This window comes from Schistocerca nitens, chromosome 9 (genome assembly GCF_023898315.1).
Source record: "Schistocerca nitens isolate TAMUIC-IGC-003100 chromosome 9, iqSchNite1.1, whole genome shotgun sequence".
Lineage (NCBI taxonomy): Eukaryota > Metazoa > Arthropoda > Insecta > Orthoptera > Acrididae > Schistocerca > Schistocerca nitens.
In genome coordinates, this window is record NC_064622.1 from 537,278,014 (window position 1) to 537,300,480 (window position 22,467).

Genomic DNA, 22,467 nt, shown 5'->3' on the forward strand with positions numbered 1-22,467 from the left:
TTTCCTTTGGGAACGAGTATCTCGTTCCTGATGAACTATTTCTTCTTTACTGTATTCCTCGCACTCTTACATTGTCGAATTTACACGTAAATAGCGTCGCAATGGTATATGTTTTGGTCCTTTCCTTCTCTTTCCCAATCTAGGAACGTTTCTACAGCAACGACCGGATTTTGTTTTGGGGACGAGTATCTCGTTCCCGATGAACAAGTTCTTCTTTACTCTATACCTCGAACTGTAACATTCAGGAATTAACACAGAAATTGCGTCGCAATGAAATACATTGTGTTCCATGCCTTCTCTTTCCCAATCTGGGAACGGTTCTATGGCAACGACAGGATTTTCTTTTTGAATGAGTATCTCGTTCTTGATGCACTATTTCTTCTTTACTGCATCCCTCGCAACCTCACATTGAGGAATTAACACAGAAATTGCGTTGCAATGAAATACATTGTGTTCCATGCTTCTCTTCCCAAATGTGGCAACGTTTCTACTGCAACGACAGGATTTACTTTTGGGGACGAGTATGTCGCTCCCGATGTACTATTTCTTCTTTATTGTATCGCTCGCACTCTCACATTGAGGAATTAACACAGAAATTGCGTCGCAATAAAATAGATTGTGTTCCATGCCTTCTCCTTCCCAATCTAGGTACATTTCTACAGCGTCAGGATTTTGTTTTGGGGTCGAGGATCTCCTTTCCCATGCACTATTTCTCCTTTACTGTATCCCTTGCACTCTCACATTGAGGAATCAACACAGAAATTGCGTTGCAATGACATACATTGTGTTCCATGCCTTCTCTTGCCCAATCTGGGAACGTTTCTACGGCAACGAAAGGATTTTCTTTTGGGGACGAGCATCTCGTTCGCGATGCACTATTTCTTCGTTACTGTATCCCTCGCACTATCTTATTGACGAATTAACACAGAAATAGCGTCGCAATGAAATACATTGTGTTCCAAACCGTCTCTTTCCCAATCTAGGAACGTTTCTACGGCAACGACAGGATTTTCCTTTGTGGTCAAGGGTCTCCTTACCGATGCACTATTTCTTCTTTATGGTATCCCTCGCACCCTCACACTGAGGGATTAACACAGAAAGTGCGTCGTATTGAAATACATTGTGTTCCATGTCTTCTATTTCCCAATCTGGGAACGGTTCTATGGCAACGACAGGATATTCTTTTGGGAATGAGTATCTCGTTCTTGATGCACTATTACATCTTTAGTGTATCCCTCGCACCCTCACATTGAGGAATTAACACAGAAATTGCGTCTCATTGTAATACATGTGTTCCATGCCTTCTCTTTCCCAATCTAGGAACGTTTCTACGGCAACGACAGGATTTTCCTTTGGGGACGAGTATCTCGTTCTCGATGCACCATTTTTTCTTTACTGTATCCCTCTCACTCTCATATTGACGAATTAACACAGAAATTGCGTCGCAATAAAATTCATTCTGTTCCATGCCTTCTCTTTCCCAATCAGGGAACTTTTCTACGGCAAAGACAGGATTTTGTTTTGGGGACGAGTATCTCATTCCCGATGCAGTAATTCTTCTTTATTGTATCCCTCGCACTATCGCATTGACGAATTAACACAGAAATTGCGACGCAATGAAATACATTGTGTTCCATGCTTTCTCATTCCCATTCTGGGAACGTTTCTATGGCAACGACTGGATTTTCCTTTGGGGATGGGTATCTCGTTCCCGATGCACTATTTCTTCTATACTGTAACCCTCGCACTCTCACATTGACGAATTAACACAGAAATAGCGTCGCAATGAAATACATTGTGTTCCACGCCTTCTCTTTCCCAATCTATGAACGTTCCTACGGCAACGACAGGATTTTGTTTCGGGGTCGAGTATCTCCTTTCCGATGCACTATTTGTTCTTTATGGTATCCCTCGCACCCTCACATTGAGGGATTAACACAGAAATTGCGTCGCATTGTAATACATGGGTTTCAAGTCTTCTCTTTCCTATTCTAGGAGCGTTTCTACGACAAATACAGGATTTTGTTTTGGAATCGATGATCTCCTTTCCAATGCACTATTTCTTGTTTACTGTATCTCTCGCACCCTCACATTGACGAATTATCACAGAAATTGCGTCGCAATGAAATACATTGTGCTCCATGCCTTCTCTTTCCAAATGTGGGAACGTTTCTACGGCAACGACAGGATATACTTTTGGGGACGAGTATCTCGTTCCCGATGCACTGTTTCTTCTTTACTGTATCCCTCGCACTCTCACATTGACGAAAGAACACAGAAATTACGTCGCGATTAAATTCATTCTGTTCCATGCCTTCTCTTTCCGAATCTAGGAACGTTTCTACGGCAACGACAGGATGTTGTTTTCGGGTCGAGGATCTCTTTTCCGATGCTTATTTCTTCTTTACTGTATTCCTCGCACTCTCACAATGAGGAATTAACACAGAAATTGCGTCGCAATAAAATACATAGTGTTCCATGCCTTCTCCTTCCCAATCTAGGTTACGATTCTACGGCAACGTCAGGATTTTGTTTTGGGGTCGAGGATCTCCTTTCCCATGCACTATTTCTTCTTTACTGTATGCCTTGCACTCTCACATTGAGGCATCATCACAGAAATTGCGTTGCAATGACATACATTGTGTTCCATGCCTTCTCTTTCCCAATTTGGGAACGTTTCTACGGTAACGAAAGGATTTCCTTTTGGGGACGAGTATCTCGCTCCCGATGTACTATTTCTTCTTTACTGTATCCCTCGCACTCTCACAATGAGGAATTAACACAGAAATTGCGTCGCAATAAAATACATTGTGTTCCATGCCTTCTCCTTCCCAATCTAGGTTACGATTCTACGGCAACGTCAGGATTTTGTTTTGGGGTCGAGGATCTCCTTTCCCATGCACTATTTCTTCATTACTGTATGCCTTGCACTCTCACATTGAGGCATCATCACAGAAATTGCGGTTCAATGACATACATTGTGTTCCATGCCTTCTCTTGCCCAATCTAGGAACGTTTCTACGGCAACGAGAGGATTCTCCTTTGGGGTCGATGATCTCGTTACCGATGCACTATTTCTTCTTTATGGTATCCCTCGCACCCTCACATTGAGGGTTTAACACAGAAGTGCTTCGCATTGAAATACATTGTGTTCCATGTCTTCTCTTCCCAAATCTGCGAACGTTTCTACAGCAATGACAGGATTTTCTTTTGGGGACTAGTATCTCTTTCCCGATGCACTATTTCTTCTTTACTGTATCCCTCGCACTCTCACATTGACGAATTAACACTGGAATTGCGTCGCAAATAAATACATTGTGTGCCATGCCTTCTCTTTCCCAATCTAGGGACGTTTCTACAGTAACGACAGGATTTTCCTGTGGGGAGGAGTATCTCGTTCCCGATGCACCATTTTTTCTTTACTGTATCCCTCTCACTCTCATATTGACGAATTAACACAGAAATTTCGTCGCAATAAAATTCATTCTGTTCCATGCCTTCTCTTTTCCAATCAGGGAACGTATCTACGGCAACGACAGGATTTTCTTTTGGGGACGAGTATCTCGTTCCCGATGCACTATTTCTTCTATACTGTATCCCTCGCACTCTCACATTGTCGAATGCACACAGATATTGCGTCGCAATGAAATACATTGTGTTCCATGACTTCTCTTTCCGAATCTGGGGTTGTTTCTACGGCAACAACAGGATTTTCTTTTGAGAACGAGTATCTCGTTCCCGATGCACTATTTCTTCGTTACTGTATCCCTCACACTCTCACATTGTCGAATGAACACAGATATTGCGTCGCAACGAAACACGTTGTGTTCCATGCCTTCGGTTTCCGAATATGGGAATGTTTCTACAGCAACGACAGGATATTGTTTTGGGGACGAGTATCTCATTCCCGATGCACTATTTCTTCTTTACTGTATCCCTCGCACCCTCACATTGAGGAATTAACACAGAAAGTGCGTCAAAATGTAATACATGGGTTCCATGTCTTCTCTTTCCCATTCTAGGACCGTTTCCACGGCAACGACAGGATAATATTTTGGAATCGAGGATCTCCTTTCCGATGCACTATTTCTTCTTCACTGTATCCCTTGCACCCTTTCAATGAGGAATTAACACAGAAATTGCGTTGCAATGACATACATTGTGTTCCAGCCTTCTCTTTCCCAATCTGGGAACGTTTCAACGGCAACGAAAGGATTTTCTTTTGGGAACGAGTATCTCGTTCCCGATGCACTATTTCTTCATTACTGTATCCGTCGCACTCCCTCACTGACGAAGTAACACAGAAATAGCGTCGCAATGAAATACATTGTGTTCCATGCCTTCTCTATCCCAATCTAGGAACGTTTATACGGCAACGACAGGGTTTTGTTTTGGGGTCGAGGACCTCCTTTCCGATGTATTTGTTCTTTATGGTATCCCTCGCATCCTCACATTGAGGGATTAACACAGAAAGTGCGTCGCATTGAAATACATTGTGTTCCATGCCTTCTCTATCTTAATCTGGGAACGTTTCTATGGCAACGACAGGGTTTTCTTTTGGGAATGAGTATCTCGTTCTTGTTGCACTATTACATCTTCACTGTATCCCTCGCACCCTCACATTGAGGAATTGTCACAGAAATCGCGTCGCAATGAAAGACATTGTGTTCCACGCCTTCTCTTTCCCAATCTATGAACGTTTCTACGGCAACGACAGGATTTTGTTTCGGGGTCGAGTATCTCCTTTCCGATGCACTATTTGTTCTTTATGGTATCCCTCGCACCCTCACATTGAGGGATTAACACAGAAATTGCGTCGCATTGTAATACATGGGTTCCAAGTCTTCTCTTTCCTATTCTAGGAGCGTTTCTACGACAAATACAGGATTTTGTTTTGGAATCGATGATCTCCTATCCAATGCACTATTTCTTGTTTACTGTATCTCTCGCACCCTCACATTGACGAATTATCACAGAAATTGCGTCGCAATGAAATACATTGTGCTCCATGCCTTCTCTTTCCAAATGTGGGAATGTTTCTACGGCAACGACAGGATATACTTTTGGGGACGAGTATCTCGCTCCCGATGCACTGTTTCTTCTTTACTTTATCCCTCGCACTCTCACATTGACGAATGAACACAGAAATTGGGTTGCAATTTAACACATTGTGTTCCATGCCTTCTCTTTCCCAATCTGGGAACGTTTCTACGCCATTTACTGGATTTTCTTTTGGGGACGAGCATCTCGTTCCCGATTAACTATTTCTTCTTTACTGTATCCCTCGCACTCTCACATTGTCGAATGAACACAGAAATTACGTCGCAATGAAATACATTGTATTCCATGCCTTCCCATTCCGAACCTAGGAACGTGTCTACGGCAACGACAGGATTTTGTTTTCGGGTCGAGGATGTCTTTTCCGATGCTTATTTCTTCTTTACCGTATTCCTCGCATCCTCACATTGAGGAATTGTCACAGAAATCGCGTCGCAATGAAAGGCATTGTGTTCCACGCCTTCTCTTTCCCAATTTAGGAACGTTTCTACGGCAACGACAGGATTTTCTTTTATGGACGAGTATCTCGTTCCCGGTGCACAATTTCTTCTTTACTCTATACCTCGCACTCTCACATTGAGGAATTAACACAGAACTTGCGTCGCAATGATATACATTGTTTTACCATGCCTTCTCTTTCCCAATCTGGGAACAGATCTATGGCAACGACAGGATTTTCCTTTGGGGACGAGTATCTCGTTCCCGAGGCACTATTTCTTCTTTACTGTATCCCTCGCACTCTCTCATTGACGAATTAACACAGAAATTGCGTCGCGATAAAATTCATTCTGTTCCATGCCTTCTCTTTCCGAATCTAGGAACGTTTCTACGGCAACGACAGGATGTTGTTTTCGGGTCGAGGATCTCTTTTCCGATGCTTATTTCTTCTTTACTGTATTCCTCGCATCCTCACATTGAGGAATTGTCACAGAAATCGCGTTGCAATGAAAGACATTGTGTTCCACGCCTTCTCTTTCCCAATTTGGGAACGTTTCTATGGTAACGAAAGGATTTCCTTTTGGGGACGAGTATCTCGCTCCCGATGTACTATTTCTTCTTTACTGTATCCCTCGCACTCTCACAATGAGGACTTAACACAGAAATTGCGTCGCAATAAAATACATTGTGTTCCATGCCTTCTCCTTCCCAATCTAGGTTACGATTCTACGGCAACGTCAGGATTTTGTTTTGGGGTCGAGGATCTCCTTTCCCATGCACTATTTCTTCTTTACTGTATGCCTTGCACTCTCACATTGAGGCATCATCACAGAAATTGCGTTGCAATGACATACATTGTGTTCCATGCCTTCTCTTGCCCAATCTGGGAACGTTTCTACGGCAACGAAAGGATTTTCTTTTGGGGACGAGCATCTCGTTCGCGATGCACTATTTCTTCATTACTGTATCCCTCGCACTCTCTCATTGACGAATTAACACAGAAATAGCGTCGCAATGAAATACATTGTGTTCCAAGCCGTCTCTTTCCCAATCTAGGAACGTTTCTACGGCAACGACAGGATTTTCCTTTGTGGTCGAGGGTCTCCTTACCGATGCACTATTTCTTCTTTATGGTATCCCTCGCACCCTCACACTGAGGGATTAACACAGAAAGTGCGTCGTATTGAAATACATTGTGTTCCATGTCTTCTATTTCCCAATCTGGGAACGGTTCTATGGCAACGACAGGATATTCTTTTGGGAATGAGTATCTCGTTCTTGATGCACTATTACATCTTTAGTGTATCCCTCGCACCCTCACATTGAGGAATTAACACAGAAATTGCGTCTCATTGTAATACATGTGTTCCATGCCTTCTCTTTCCCAATCTAGGAACGTTTCTACGGCAACGACAGGATTTTCCTTTGGGGACGAGTATCTCGTTCCCGATGCACCATTTTTTCTTTACTGTATCCCTCTCACTCTCCTATTGACGATTTACACAGAAATTGCGTCGCAATAAAATTCATTCTGTTCCATGCCTTCTCTTTCCCAATCAGGGAACTTTTCTACGGCAAAGAGAGGATTTTGTTTTGGGGACGAGTATCTTATTCCCGATGCACTATTTCTTCTTTATTGTATCCCTCGCACTATCACATTGACGAATTAACACAGAAATTGCGTCGCAATGAAATACATTGTGTTCCATGCATTCTCTTTCCCAATCTGGGAACGTTTCTACAGCAACGACAAGATTTTCTTTTGGGGACGAGTATCTCGTTCCCGATGCACTATTTCTTCTTTACTGTATCCCTCGCACTCTCACAACGACGTATTAACACAGAAATTGCGTCGCAATACATTGTGTTCCTTGCCTTCGGTTTTTCCTATCTGGGAACGTTTCTAAGGCGACGACAGGATTTTCTTTTGGGGACGAGTATCTCGATCCCGATGAACTATTTCTTCCTTGCTGTATCCCTCGCACTATCATATTGACGAATTAAAACAGAAATTGCGCCGCCATTATATACATTGTGTTCCATGCCTTCTCTTTCGCAATCTAGGAACGTTTCTACGGCAACAACGGGGTTTAGTTTTCGGGACGATTATCTCGTTCCCGATGCACTATTTCTTCTTAACTGCATCCCTCGCACTCTCACATTGACGAATTAACGAAGAAATTGCACCGCAATGAAATACATTGTGTTCCATGACTTCGGTTTCCGAATATGGGAATGTTTCAACAGGAACGACAGGATTTTGCTTTGGGGACGAGTATCTCATTCCCGATGCACTATTTCTTCTTTACTGTATCCCTCTCACTCTCACATTGACGAATTAACACAGAAATTGCGACGCAATGAAATACATTGTGTTCCATGCCTTCTCATTCCCATTCTGGGAACGTTTCTACGGCAACGACTGGATTTTCCTTTGGGGATGGGTATCTCGTTCCCGATGCACTATTTCTTCTATACTGTATCCCTCGCACTCTCACATTGACGAATTAACACAGAAATAGCGTCGCAATGAAATACATTGTGTTCCACGCCTTCTCTTTCCCAATCTATGAACGTTCCTACGGCAACGACAGGATTTTGTTTCGGGGTCGAGTATCTCCTTTCCGATGCACTATTTGTTCTTTATGGTATCCCTCGCACCCTCACATTGAGGGATTAACACAGAAATTGCGTCGCATTGTAAAACATGGGTTCCAAGTCTTCTCTTTCCTATTCTAGGAGCGTTTCTACGACAAATACAGGATTTTGTTTTGGAATCGATGATCTCCTTTCCTATGCACAATTTCTTGTTTACTGTATCTCTCGCACTCTCACATTGACGAAATATCACAGAAATTGCGTCGCAATGAAATACAATGTGCTCCATGCCTTCTCTTTCCAAATGTGGGAACGTTTCTACGGCAACGACAGGATATACTTTTGGGGACGAGTATCTCGTTCCCGATGCACTGTTTCTTCTTTACTGTATCCCTCGCACTCTCACATTGACGAATGAACACAGAAATTGGGTTGCAATATAATACATTGTGTTCCATGCCTTCCCTTTCCCAATCTGGGAACGTTTCTACGCCATTTACTGGATTTTCTTTTGGGGACGAGCATCTCGTTTCCGATTAACTATTTCTTCTTTACTGTATCCCTCGCACTCTCACATTGTCGAATGAACACAGAAATTACGTCGCAATGAAATACATTGTATTCCATGCCTTCCCATTCCGAACCTAGGAACGTGTCTACGGCAACGACAGGATTTTGTTTTCGGGTCGAGGATGTCTTTTCCGATGCTTATTTCTTCTTTACTGTATTCCTCGCATCCTCACATTGAGGATTTGTCACAGAAATCGCGTCACAATGAAAGGCATTGTGTTCCACGCCTTCTCTTTCCCAATTTAGGAACGTTTCTACGGCAACGACAGGATTTTCTTTTATGGACGAGTATCTCGTTCCCGGTGCACAATTTCTTCTTTACTCTATACCTCGCACTCTCACATTGAGGAATTAACACAGAACTTGCGTCGCAATGATATACATTGTTTTACCATGCCTTCTCTTTCCCAATCTGGGAACAGATCTATGGCAACGACAGGATTTTCCTTTGGGGACGAGTATCTCGTTCCCGATGCACTATTTCTTCTTTACTGTATCCCTCGCACTCTCTCATTGACGAATTAACACAGAAATTGCGTCGCGATAAAATTCATTCTGTTCCATGCCTTCTCTTTCCGAATCTAGGAACGTTTCTACGGCAACGACAGGATGTTGTTTTCGGGTCGAGGATCTCTTTTCCGATGCTTATTTCTTCTTTACTGTATTCCTCGCATCCTCACATTGAGGAATTGTCACAGAAATCGCGTTGCAATGAAAGACATTGTGTTCCACGCCTTCTCTTTCCCAATTTGGGAACGTTTCTACGGTAACGAAAGGATTTTCTTTTATGGACGAGTATCTCGCTCCCGATGTACCATTTCTTCTTTACTGTATCCCTCGCACCCTCACATTGAGGGATTAACACAGAAATTGCGTCGCATTGTAATACATGGGTTTCAAGTCTTCTCTTTCCTATTCTAGGAGCGTTTCTACGACAAATACAGGATTTTGTTTTGGAATCGATGATCTCCTTTCCAATGCACTATTTCTTGTTTACTGTATCTCTCGCACCCTCACATTGACGAATTATCACAGAAATTGCGTCGCAATGAAATACATTGTGCTCCATGCCTTCTCTTTCCAAATGTGGGAACGTTTCTACGGCAACGACAGGATATACTTTTGGGGACGAGTATCTCGTTCCCGATGCACTGTTTCTTCTTTACTGTATCCCTCGCACTCTCACATTGACGAAAGAACACAGAAATTACGTCGCGATTAAATTCATTCTGTTCCATGCCTTCTCTTTCCGAATCTAGGAACGTTTCTACGGCAACGACAGGATGTTGTTTTCGGGTCGAGGATCTCTTTTCCGATGCTTATTTCTTCTTTACTGTATTCCTCGCACTCTCACAATGAGGAATTAACACAGAAATTGCGTCGCAATAAAATACATTGTGTTCCATGCCTTCTCCTTCCCAATCTAGGTTACGATTCTACGGCAACGTCAGGATTTTGTTTTGGGGTCGAGGATCTCCTTTCCCATGCACTATTTCTTCTTTACTGTATGCCTTGCACTCTCACATTGAGGCATCATCACAGAAATTGCGTTGCAATGACATACATTGTGTTCCATGCCTTCTCTTTCCCAATTTGGGAACGTTTCTACGGTAACGAAAGGATTTCCTTTTGGGGACGAGTATCTCGCTCCCGATGTACTATTTCTTCTTTACTGTATCCCTCGCACTCTCACAATGAGGAATTAACACAGAAATTGCGTCGCAATAAAATACATTGTGTTCCATGCCTTCTCCTTCCCAATCTAGGTTACGATTCTACGGCAACGTCAGGATTTTGTTTTGGGGTCGAGGATCTCCTTTCCCATGCACTATTTCTTCATTACTGTATGCCTTGCACTCTCACATTGAGGCATCATCACAGAAATTGCGGTTCAATGACATACATTGTGTTCCATGCCTTCTCTTGCCCAATCTAGGAACGTTTCTACGGCAACGAGAGGATTCTCCTTTGGGGTCGATGATCTCGTTACCGATGCACTATTTCTTCTTTATGGTATCCCTCGCACCCTCACATTGAGGGTTTAACACAGAAGTGCTTCGCATTGAAATACATTGTGTTCCATGTCTTCTCTTCCCAAATCTGCGAACGTTTCTACAGCAATGACAGGATTTTCTTTTGGGGACTAGTATCTCTTTCCCGATGCACTATTTCTTCTTTACTGTATCCCTCGCACTCTCACATTGACGAATTAACACTGGAATTGCGTCGCAAATAAATACATTGTGTGCCATGCCTTCTCTTTCCCAATCTAGGGACGTTTCTACAGTAACGACAGGATTTTCCTGTGGGGAGGTGTATCTCGTTCCCGATGCACCATTTTTTCTTTACTGTATCCCTCTCACTCTCATATTGACGAATTAACACAGAAATTTCGTCGCAATAAAATTCATTCTGTTCCATGCCTTCTCTTTTCCAATCAGGGAACGTATCTACGGCAACGACAGGATTTTCTTTTGGGGACGAGTATCTCGTTCCCGATGCACTATTTCTTCTATACTGTATCCCTCGCACTCTCACATTGTCGAATGCACACAGATATTGCGTCGCAATGAAATACATTGTGTTCCATGACTTCTCTTTCCGAATCTGGGGTTGTTTCTACGGCAACAACAGGATTTTCTTTTGAGAACGAGTATCTCGTTCCCGATGCACTATTTCTTCGTTACTGTATCCCTCACACTCTCACATTGTCGAATGAACACAGATATTGCGTCGCAACGAAACACGTTGTGTTCCATGCCTTCGGTTTCCGAATATGGGAATGTTTCTACAGCAACGACAGGATATTGTTTTGGGGACGAGTATCTCATTCCCGATGCACTATTTCTTCTTTACTGTATCCCTCGCACCCTCACATTGAGGAATTAACACAGAAAGTGCGTCAAAATGTAATACATGGGTTCCATGTCTTCTCTTTCCCATTCTAGGACCATTTCCACGGCAACGACAGGATAATATTTTGGAATCGAGGATCTCCTTTCCGATGCACTATTTCTTCTTCACTGTATCCCTTGCACCCTTTCAATGAGGAATTAACACAGAAATTGCGTTGCAATGACATACATTGTGTTCCAGCCTTCTCTTTCCCAATCTGGGAACGTTTCAACGGCAACGAAAGGATTTTCTTTTGGGAACGAGTATCTCGTTCCCGATGCACTATTTCTTCATTACTGTATCCGTCGCACTCCCTCACTGACGAAGTAACACAGAAATAGCGTCGCAATGAAATACATTGTGTTCCATGCCTTCTCTATCCCAATCTAGGAACGTTTATACGGCAACGACAGGGTTTTGTTTTGGGGTCGAGGATCTCCTTTCCGATGTATTTGTTCTTTATGGTATCCCTCGCATCCTCACATTGAGGGATTAACACAGAAAGTGCGTCGCATTGAAATACATTGTGTTCCATGCCTTCTCTATCTTAATCTGGAAACGTTTCTATGGCAACGACAGGGTTTTCTTTTGGGAATGAGTATCTCGTTCTTGTTGCACTATTACATCTTCACTGTATCCCTCGCACCCTCACATTGAGGAATTGTCACAGAAATCGCGTCGCAATGAAAGACATTGTGTTCCATGCCTTCTCTTTCCCAATCTGGGAACGTTTCTACGCCATTTACTGGATTTTCTTTTGGGGACGAGCATCTCGTTCCCGATTAACTATTTCTTCTTTACTGTATCCCTCGCACTCTCACATTGTCGAATGAACACAGAAATTACGTCGCAATGAAATACATTGTATTCCATGCCTTCCCATTCCGAACCTAGGAACGTGTCTACGGCAACGACAGGATTTTGTTTTCGGGTCGAGGATGTCTTTTCCGATGCTTATTTCTTCTTTACCGTATTCCTCGCATCCTCACATTGAGGAATTGTCACAGAAATCGCGTCGCAATGAAAGGCATTGTGTTCCACGCCTTCTCTTTCCCAATTTAGGAACGTTTCTACGGCAACGACAGGATTTTCTTTTATGGACGAGTATCTCGTTCCCGGTGCACAATTTCTTCTTTACTCTATACCTCGCACTCTCACATTGAGGAATTAACACAGAACTTGCGTCGCAATGATATACATTGTTTTACCATGCCTTCTCTTTCCCAATCTGGGAACAGATCTATGGCAACGACAGGATTTTCCTTTGGGGACGAGTATCTCGTTCCCGAGGCACTATTTCTTCTTTACTGTATCCCTCGCACTCTCTCATTGACGAATTAACACAGAAATTGCGTCGCGATAAAATTCATTCTGTTCCATGCCTTCTCTTTCCGAATCTAGGAACGTTTCTACGGCAACGACAGGATGTTGTTTTCGGGTCGAGGATCTCTTTTCCGATGCTTATTTCTTCTTTACTGTATTCCTCGCATCCTCACATTGAGGAATTGTCACAGAAATCGCGTTGCAATGAAAGACATTGTGTTCCACGCCTTCTCTTTCCCAATTTGGGAACGTTTCTATGGTAACGAAAGGATTTCCTTTTGGGGACGAGTATCTCGCTCCCGATGTACTATTTCTTCTTTACTGTATCCCTCGCACTCTCACAATGAGGACTTAACACAGAAATTGCGTCGCAATAAAATACATTGTGTTCCATGCCTTCTCCTTCCCAATCTAGGTTACGATTCTACGGCAACGTCAGGATTTTGTTTTGGGGTCGAGGATCTCGTTTCCCATGCACTATTTCTTCTTTACTGTATGCCTTGCACTCTCACATTGAGGCATCATCACAGAAATTGCGTTGCAATGACATACATTGTGTTCCATGCCTTCTCTTGCCCAATCTGGGAACGTTTCTACGGCAACGAAAGGATTTTCTTTTGGGGACGAGCATCTCGTTCGCGATGCACTATTTCTTCATTACTGTATCCCTCGCACTCTCTCATTGACGAATTAACACAGAAATAGCGTCGCAATGAAATACATTGTGTTCCAAGCCGTCTCTTTCCCAATCTAGGAACGTTTCTACGGCAACGACAGGATTTTCCTTTGTGGTCGAGGGTCTCCTTACCGATGCACTATTTCTTCTTTATGGTATCCCTCGCACCCTCACACTGAGGGATTAACACAGAAAGTGCGTCGTATTGAAATACATTGTGTTCCATGTCTTCTATTTCCCAATCTGGGAACGGTTCTATGGCAACGACAGGATATTCTTTTGGGAATGAGTATCTCGTTCTTGATGCACTATTACATCTTTAGTGTATCCCTCGCACCCTCACATTGAGGAATTAACACAGAAATTGCGTCTCATTGTAATACATGTGTTCCATGCCTTCTCTTTCCCAATCTAGGAACGTTTCTACGGCAACGACAGGATTTTCCTTTGGGGACGAGTATCTCGTTCCCGATGCACCATTTTTTCTTTACTGTATCCCTCTCACTCTCCTATTGACGATTTACACAGAAATTGCGTCGCAATAAAATTCATTCTGTTCCATGCCTTCTCTTTCCCAATCAGGGAACTTTTCTACGGCAAAGAGAGGATTTTGTTTTGGGGACGAGTATCTTATTCCCGATGCACTATTTCTTCTTTATTGTATCCCTCGCACTATCACATTGACGAATTAACACAGAAATTGCGTCGCAATGAAATACATTGTGTTCCATGCATTCTCTTTCCCAATCTGGGAACGTTTCTACAGCAACGACAAGATTTTCTTTTGGGGACGAGTATCTCGTTCCCGATGCACTATTTCTTCTTTACTGTATCCCTCGCACTCTCACAACGACGTATTAACACAGAAATTGCGTCGCAATACATTGTGTTCCTTGCCTTCGGTTTTTCCAATCTGGGAACGTTTCTAAGGCGACGACAGGATTTTCTTTTGGGGACGAGTATCTCGATCCCGATGAACTATTTCTTCCTTGCTGTATCCCTCGCACTATCATATTGACGAATTAAAACAGAAATTGCGCCGCCATTATATACATTGTGTTCCATGCCTTCTCTTTCGCAATCTAGGAACGTTTCTACGGCAACAACGGGGTTTAGTTTTCGGGACGATTATCTCGTTCCCGATGCACTATTTCTTCTTAACTGCATCCCTCGCACTCTCACATTGACGAATTAACGAAGAAATTGCACCGCAATGAAATACATTGTGTTCCATGACTTCGGTTTCCGAATATGGGAATGTTTCAACAGGAACGACAGGATTTTGCTTTGGGGACGAGTATCTCATTCCCGATGCACTATTTCTTCTTTACTGTATCCCTCTCACTCTCACATTGACGAATTAACACAGAAATTGCGACGCAATGAAATACATTGTGTTCCATGCCTTCTCATTCCCATTCTGGGAACGTTTCTACGGCAACAACTGGATTTTCCTTTGGGGATGGGTATCTCGTTCCCGATGCACTATTTCTTCTATACTGTATCCCTCGCACTCTCACATTGACGAATTAACACAGAAATAGCGTCGCAATGAAATACATTGTGTTCCACGCCTTCTCTTTCCCAATCTATGAACGTTCCTACGGCAACGACAGGATTTTGTTTCGGGGTCGAGTATCTCCTTTCCGATGCACTATTTGTTCTTTATGGTATCCCTCGCACCCTCACATTGAGGGATTAACACAGAAATTGCGTCGCATTGTAAAACATGGGTTCCAAGTCTTCTCTTTCCTATTCTAGGAGCGTTTCTACGACAAATACAGGATTTTGTTTTGGAATCGATGATCTCCTTTCCAATGCACAATTTCTTGTTTACTGTATCTCTCGCACTCTCACATTGACGAAATATCACAGAAATTGCGTCGCAATGAAATACAATGTGCTCCATGCCTTCTCTTTCCAAATGTGGGAACGTTTCTACGGCAACGACAGGATATACTTTTGGGGACGAGTATCTCGTTCCCGATGCACTGTTTCTTCTTTACTGTATCCCTCGCACTCTCACATTGACGAATGAACACAGAAATTGGGTTGCAATATAATACATTGTGTTCCATGCCTTCCCTTTCCCAATCTGGGAACGTTTCTACGCCATTTACTGGATTTTCTTTTGGGGACGAGCATCTCGTTTCCGATTAACTATTTCTTCTTTACTGTATCCCTCGCACTCTCACATTGTCGAATGAACACAGAAATTACGTCGCAATGAAATACATTGTATTCCATACCTTCCCATTCCGAACCTAGGAACGTGTCTACGGCAACGACAGGATTTTGTTTTCGGGTCGAGGATGTCTTTTCCGATGCTTATTTCTTCTTTACTGTATTCCTCGCATCCTCACATTGAGGATTTGTCACAGAAATCGCGTCACAATGAAAGGCATTGTGTTCCACGCCTTCTCTTTCCCAATTTAGGAACGTTTCTACGGCAACGACAGGATTTTCTTTTATGGACGAGTATCTCGTTCCCGGTGCACAATTTCTTCTTTACTCTATACCTCGCACTCTCACATTGAGGAATTAACACAGAACTTGCGTCGCAATGATATACATTGTTTTACCATGCCTTCTCTTTCCCAATCTGGGAACAGATCTATGGCAACGACAGGATTTTCCTTTGGGGACGAGTATCTCGTTCCCGATGCACTATTTCTTCTTTACTGTATCCCTCGCACTCTCTCATTGACGAATTAACACAGAAATTGCGTCGCGATAAAATTCATTCTGTTCCATGCCTTCTCTTTCCGAATCTAGGAACGTTTCTACGGCAACGACAGGATGTTGTTTTCGGGTCGAGGATCTCTTTTCCGATGCTTATTTCTTCCTTACTGTATTCCTCGCATCCTAACATTGAGGAATTGTCACAGAAATCGCGTTGCAATGAAAGACATTGTGTTCCACGCCTTCTCTTTCCCAATTTGGGAACGTTTCTACGGTAACGAAAGGATTTTCTTTTATGGACGAGTATCTCGCTCCCGATGTACTATTTCTTCTTTACTGTATCCCTCGCACTCTCACAATGAGGAATTAACACAGAAATTGCGTCGCAATAAAATACATTGTGTTCCATGCCTTCTCCTTCCCAATCTAGGTTACGATTCTACGGCAACGTCAGGATTTTGTTTTGGGGTCGAGGATCTCCTTTCCCATGCACTATTTCTTCTTTACTGTATGCCTTGCACTCTCACATTGAGGCATCATCACAGAAATTGCGTTGCAATGACATACATTGTGTTCAATGCCTTCTCTTTCCCAATCTAGGAACGTTTCTACGGCAACGAGAGGATTCTCCTTTGGGGTCGATATCTCGTTACCGATGCACTATTTCTTCTTTATGGTATCCCTCGCACCCTCACATTGAGGGTTTAACACAGAAGTGCTTCGCATTGAAATACATTGTGTTCCATGTCTTCTCTTCCCAAATCTGCGAACGTTTCTACAGCAATGACAGGTTTTTCTTTAGGGGACTAGTATCTCTTTCCCGATGCACTATTTCTTCTTTACTGTATCCCTCGCACTCTCACATTGACGAATTAACACTGGAATTGCGTCGCAAATAAATACATTGTGTGCCATGCCTTCTCTTTCCCAATCTAGGGACGTTTCTACAGTAACGACAGGATTTTCCTGTGTGGAGGAGTATCTCGTTCCCGATGCACCATTTTTTCTTTACTGTATCCCTCTCACTCTCATATTGAGGAATTGTCACAGAAATCGCGTCGCAATGAAAGACATTGTGTTGCACGCCTTCTCTTTCCCGATCTATGAACGTTTCTACGGCAACGACAGGATTTTGTTTCGGGGACGAGTATCTCCTTTCCGATGCACTATTTGTTCCTTATGGTATCCCTCGCACCCTCACATTGAGGGATTAACACAGAAATTGCGTCGCATTGTAATACATGGGTTCCAAGTCTTCTCTTTCCTATTCTAGGAGCGTTTCTACGACAAATACAGGATTTTGTTTTGGAATCGATGATCTCCTTTCCAATGCACTATTTCTTGTTTACTGTATCTCTCGCACCCTCACATTGACGAATTATCACAGAAATTGCGTCGCAATGAAATACATTGTGCTCCATGCCTTCTCTTTCCAAATGTGGGAACGTTTCTACGGCAACGACAGGATATACTTTTGGGGACGAGTATCTCGTTCCCGATGCACTGTTTCTTCTTTACTGTATCCCTCGCACTCTCCCATTGACGAATGAACACAGAAATTGGGTTGCAATTTAATACATTGTGTTCCATGCCTTCTCTTTCCCAATCTGGGAACGTTTCTACGCCATTTACTGGATTTTCTTTTGGGGACGAGCATCTCGTTCCCGATTAACTATTTCTTCTTTACTCTATCCCTCGCACTCTCACATTGTCGAATGAACACAGAAATTACGTCGCAATGAAATACATTGTATTCCATGCCTTCCCATTCCGAACCTAGGAACGTGTCTACGGCAACGACAGGATTTTGTTTTCGGGTCGAGGATGTCTTTTCCGATGCTTATTTCTTCTTTACCGTATTCCTCGCATCCACACATTGAGGAATTGTCACAGAAATCGCGTCGCAATGAAAGGCATTGTGTTCCACGCCTTCTCTTTCCCAATTTAGGAACGTTTCTACGGCAACGACAGGATTTTCTTTTATGGACGAGTATCTCGTTCCCGGTGCACAATTTCTTCTTTACTCTATACCTCGCACTCTCACATTGAGGAATTAACACAGAACTTGCGTCGCAATGATATACATTGTTTTACCATGCCTTCTCTTTCCCAATCTGGGAACAGATATATGGCAACGACAGGATTTTCCTTTCGGGACGAGTATCTCGTTCCCGATGCACTATTTCTTCTTTACTGTATCCCTCGCACTCTCTCATTGACGAATTAACACAGAAATTGCGTCGCGATAAAATTCATTCTGTTCCATGCCTTCTCTTTCCGAATCTAGGAACGTTTCTACGGCAACGACAGGATGTTGTTTTCGGGTCGAGGATCTCTTTTCCGATGCTTATTTCTTCTTTACTGTATTCCTCGCATCCTCACATTGAGGAATTGTCACAGAAATCGCGTTGCAATGAAAGACATTGTGTTCCACGCCTTCTCTTTCCCAATTTGGGAACGTTTCTACGGTAACGAAAGGATTTCCTTTTGGGGACGAGTATCTCGCTCCCGATCTACTATTTCTTCTTTACTGTATCCCTCGCACTCTCACAATGAGGAATTAACACAGAAATAGCGTCGCAATAAAATACATTGTGTTCCATGCCTTCTCCTTCCCAATCTAGGTTACGATTCTACGGCAACGTCAGGATTTTGTTTTGGGGTCGAGGATCTCCTTTCCCATGCACTATTTCTTCTTTACTGTATGCCTTGCACTCTCACATTGAGGCATCATCAACAGAAATTGCGTTGCAATGACATACATTGTGTTCCGTGCCTTCTCTTGCCCAATCTAGGAACGTTTCTACGGCAACGAGAGGATTCTCTTTTGGGGTCGATGATCTCGTTACCGATGCACTATTTCTTCTTTATGGTATCCCTCGCACCCTCACATTGAGGGATTAACACAGAAGTGCGTCGCATTGAAATACATTGTGTTCCATGTCTTCTCTTCCCAAATCTGCGAACGTTTCTACAGCAATGACAGGATTTTCTTTTGGGGACTAGTATCTCTTTCCCGATGCACTATTTCTTCTTTACTGTATCCCTCGCACTCTCACATTGACGAATTAACACTGGAATTGCGTCGCAAATAAATACATTGTGTGCCATGCCTTCCCTTTCCTAATCTAGGGACGTTTCTACAGTAACGACAGGATTTTCCTGTGGGGACGAGTATCTCGTTCCCGATGCACCATTTTTTCTTTACTGTATCCCTCTCACTCTCATATTGACGAATTAACACAGAAATTTCGTCGCAATAAAATTCATTCTGTTCCATGCCTTCTCTTTCCCAATCAGGGAACGTTTCTACGGCAACGACAGGATTTTCTTTTGGGGACGAGTATCTCGTTCCCGATGCACTATTTCTTCTATACTGTATCCCTCGCACTCTCACATTGACGAATTAACACAGAAGTAGCGTCGCAATGAAATACATTGTGTTCCATGTCTTCTCTTTCCGAATCTGGGGTGTTTCTACGGCAACAAGAGGATTTTCTTTTGAGAACGAGTATCTCGTTCCCGATGCACTATTTCTTCGTTACTGTATCCCTCACACTCTCACATTGTCGAATGAACACAGATATTGCGTCGCAACGAAACACGTTGTTTTCCATGCCTTCGGTTTCCGAATATGGGAATGTTTCTACAGCAACGACAGGATATTGTTTTGGGGACGAGTATCTCATTCCCGATGCACTATTTCTGCTTTACTGTATCCCTCGCACCCTCACATTGAGGAATTAACACAGAAAGTGCGTCGAAATGTAATACATGGGTTCCATGTCTTCTCTTTCCCATTCTAGGACCGTTTCTACGGCAACGACAGGATAATATTTTGGAATCGAGGATCTCCTTTCCGATGCACTATTTCTTCTTCACTGTATCCCTTGCACCCTTTCAATGAGGAATTAACACAGAAATTGCGTTGCAATGACATACATTGTGTTCCATGCCTTCTCTTGCCCAATCTGGGAACGTTTATACGGCAACGACAGGATTTTGTTTTCGGGTCGAGGATCTCCTTTCGATGTATTTGTTCTTTATGGTATCCCTCGCATCCTCACATTGAGGGATTAACACAGAAAGTGCGTCGCATTGAAATACATTGTGTTCCATGCCTTCTCTATCTTAATCTGGGAACGGTTCTATGGCAACGACAGGATTTTCTTTTGGGAATGAGTATCTCGTTCTTGATGCACTATTACATCTTCACTGTATCCCTCGCACCCTCACATTGAGGAATTGTCACAGAAATCGCGTCGCAATGAAAGACATTGTGTTCCACGCCTTCTCTTTCCCAATCTATGAACGTTTCTACGGCAACGACAGGATTTTGTTTCGGGGTCGAGTATCTCCTTTCCGATGCACTATTTGTTCTTTATGGTATCCCTCGCACCCTCACATTGAGGGATTAACACAGAAATTGCGTCGCATTGTAATACATGGGTTCCAAGTCTTCTCTTTCCTATTCTAGGAGCGTTTCTACGACAAATAGAGGATTTTGTTTTGGATTCGATGATCTCCTTTCCAATGCACTATTTCTTGTTTACTGTATCTCTCGCACCCTCACATTGACGAATTATCACAGAAATTGCTTCGCAATGAAATACATCGTGCTCCATGCCTTCTCTTTCCAAATGTGGGAACGTTTCAACGGCAACGACAGGATATACTTTTGGGGACGAGTATCTCGTTCCCGATGCACTGTTTCTTCTTTACTGTATCCCTCGCACTCTCACATTGACGAATGAACACAGAAATTGGGTTGCAATTTAATACATTGTGTTCCATGCCTTCTCATTCCCAATCTGGGAACGTTTCTACGCCATTTACTGGATTTTCTTTTGGGGACGAGCATCTCGTTCCCGATTAACTATTTCTTCTTTACTGTATCCCTCGCACTCTCACATTGTCGAATGAACACAGAAATTACGTCGCAATGAAATACATTGTATTCCATGCCTTCCCATTCCGAACCTAGGAACGTGTCTACGGCAACGACAGGATTTTGTTTTCGGGTCGAGGATGTCTTTTCCGATGCTTATTTCTTCTTTACTGTATTCCTCGCATCCTCACATTGAGGAATTGTCACAGAAATCGCGTCGCAATGAAAGGCATTGTGTTCCACGCCTTCTCTTTCCCAATTTAGGAACGTTTCTACGGCAACGACATGATTTTCTTTTATGGACGAGTATCTCGTTCCCGGTGCACAATTTCTTCTTTACTGTATCCCTCGCACTCTCTCATTGACGAATTAACACAGAAATTGCGTCGCGATAAAATTCATTCTGTTCCATGCCTTCTCTTTCCGAATCTAGGAACGTTTCTACGGCAACGACAGGATGTTGTTTTCGGGTCGAGGATCTCTTTTCCGATGCTTATTTCTTCTTTACTGTATTCCTCGCATCCTCACATTGAGGAATTGTCACAGAAATCGCGTTGCAATGAAAGACATTGTGTTCCACGCCTTCTCTTTCCCAATTTGGGAACGTTTCTACGGTAACGAAAGGATTTCCTTTTGGGGACGAATATCTCGCTCCCGATGTACTACTTCTTCTTTACTGTATCCCTCGCACTCTCACAATGAGGAATTAACACAGAAATTGCGTCGCAATAAAATACATTGTGTTCCATGCCTTCTCCTTCCCAATCTAGGTTACGATTCTACGGCAACGTCAGGATTTTGTTTTGGGGTCGAGGATCTCCTTTCCCATGCACTATTTCTTCTTTACTGTATGCCTTGCACTCTCACATTGAGGCATCATCACAGAAATTGCGTTGCAATGACATACATTGTGTTCCATGCCTTCTCTTGCCCAATCTAGGAACGTTTCTACGGCAACGAGAGGATTCTCTTTTGGGGTCGATGATCTCGTTACCGATGCACTATTTCTTCTTTATGGTATCCCTCGCACCCTCACATTGAGGGATTAACACAGAAGTGCGTCGCATTGAAATACATTGAGTTCCATGTCTTCTCTTTCCAAATCTGCGAACGTTTCTACAGCAATGACAGGATTTTCTTTTGGGGACTAGTATCTCTTTCCCGATGCACTATTTCTTCTTTACTGTATCCCTCGCACTCTCACATTGACGAATTAACACTGGAATTGCGTCGCAAATAAATACATTGTGTGCCATGCCTTCTCTTTCCCAATCTAGGGACGTTTCTACAGTAACGACAGGATTCTCTTGTGGGGACGAGTATCTCGTTCCCGATGCAC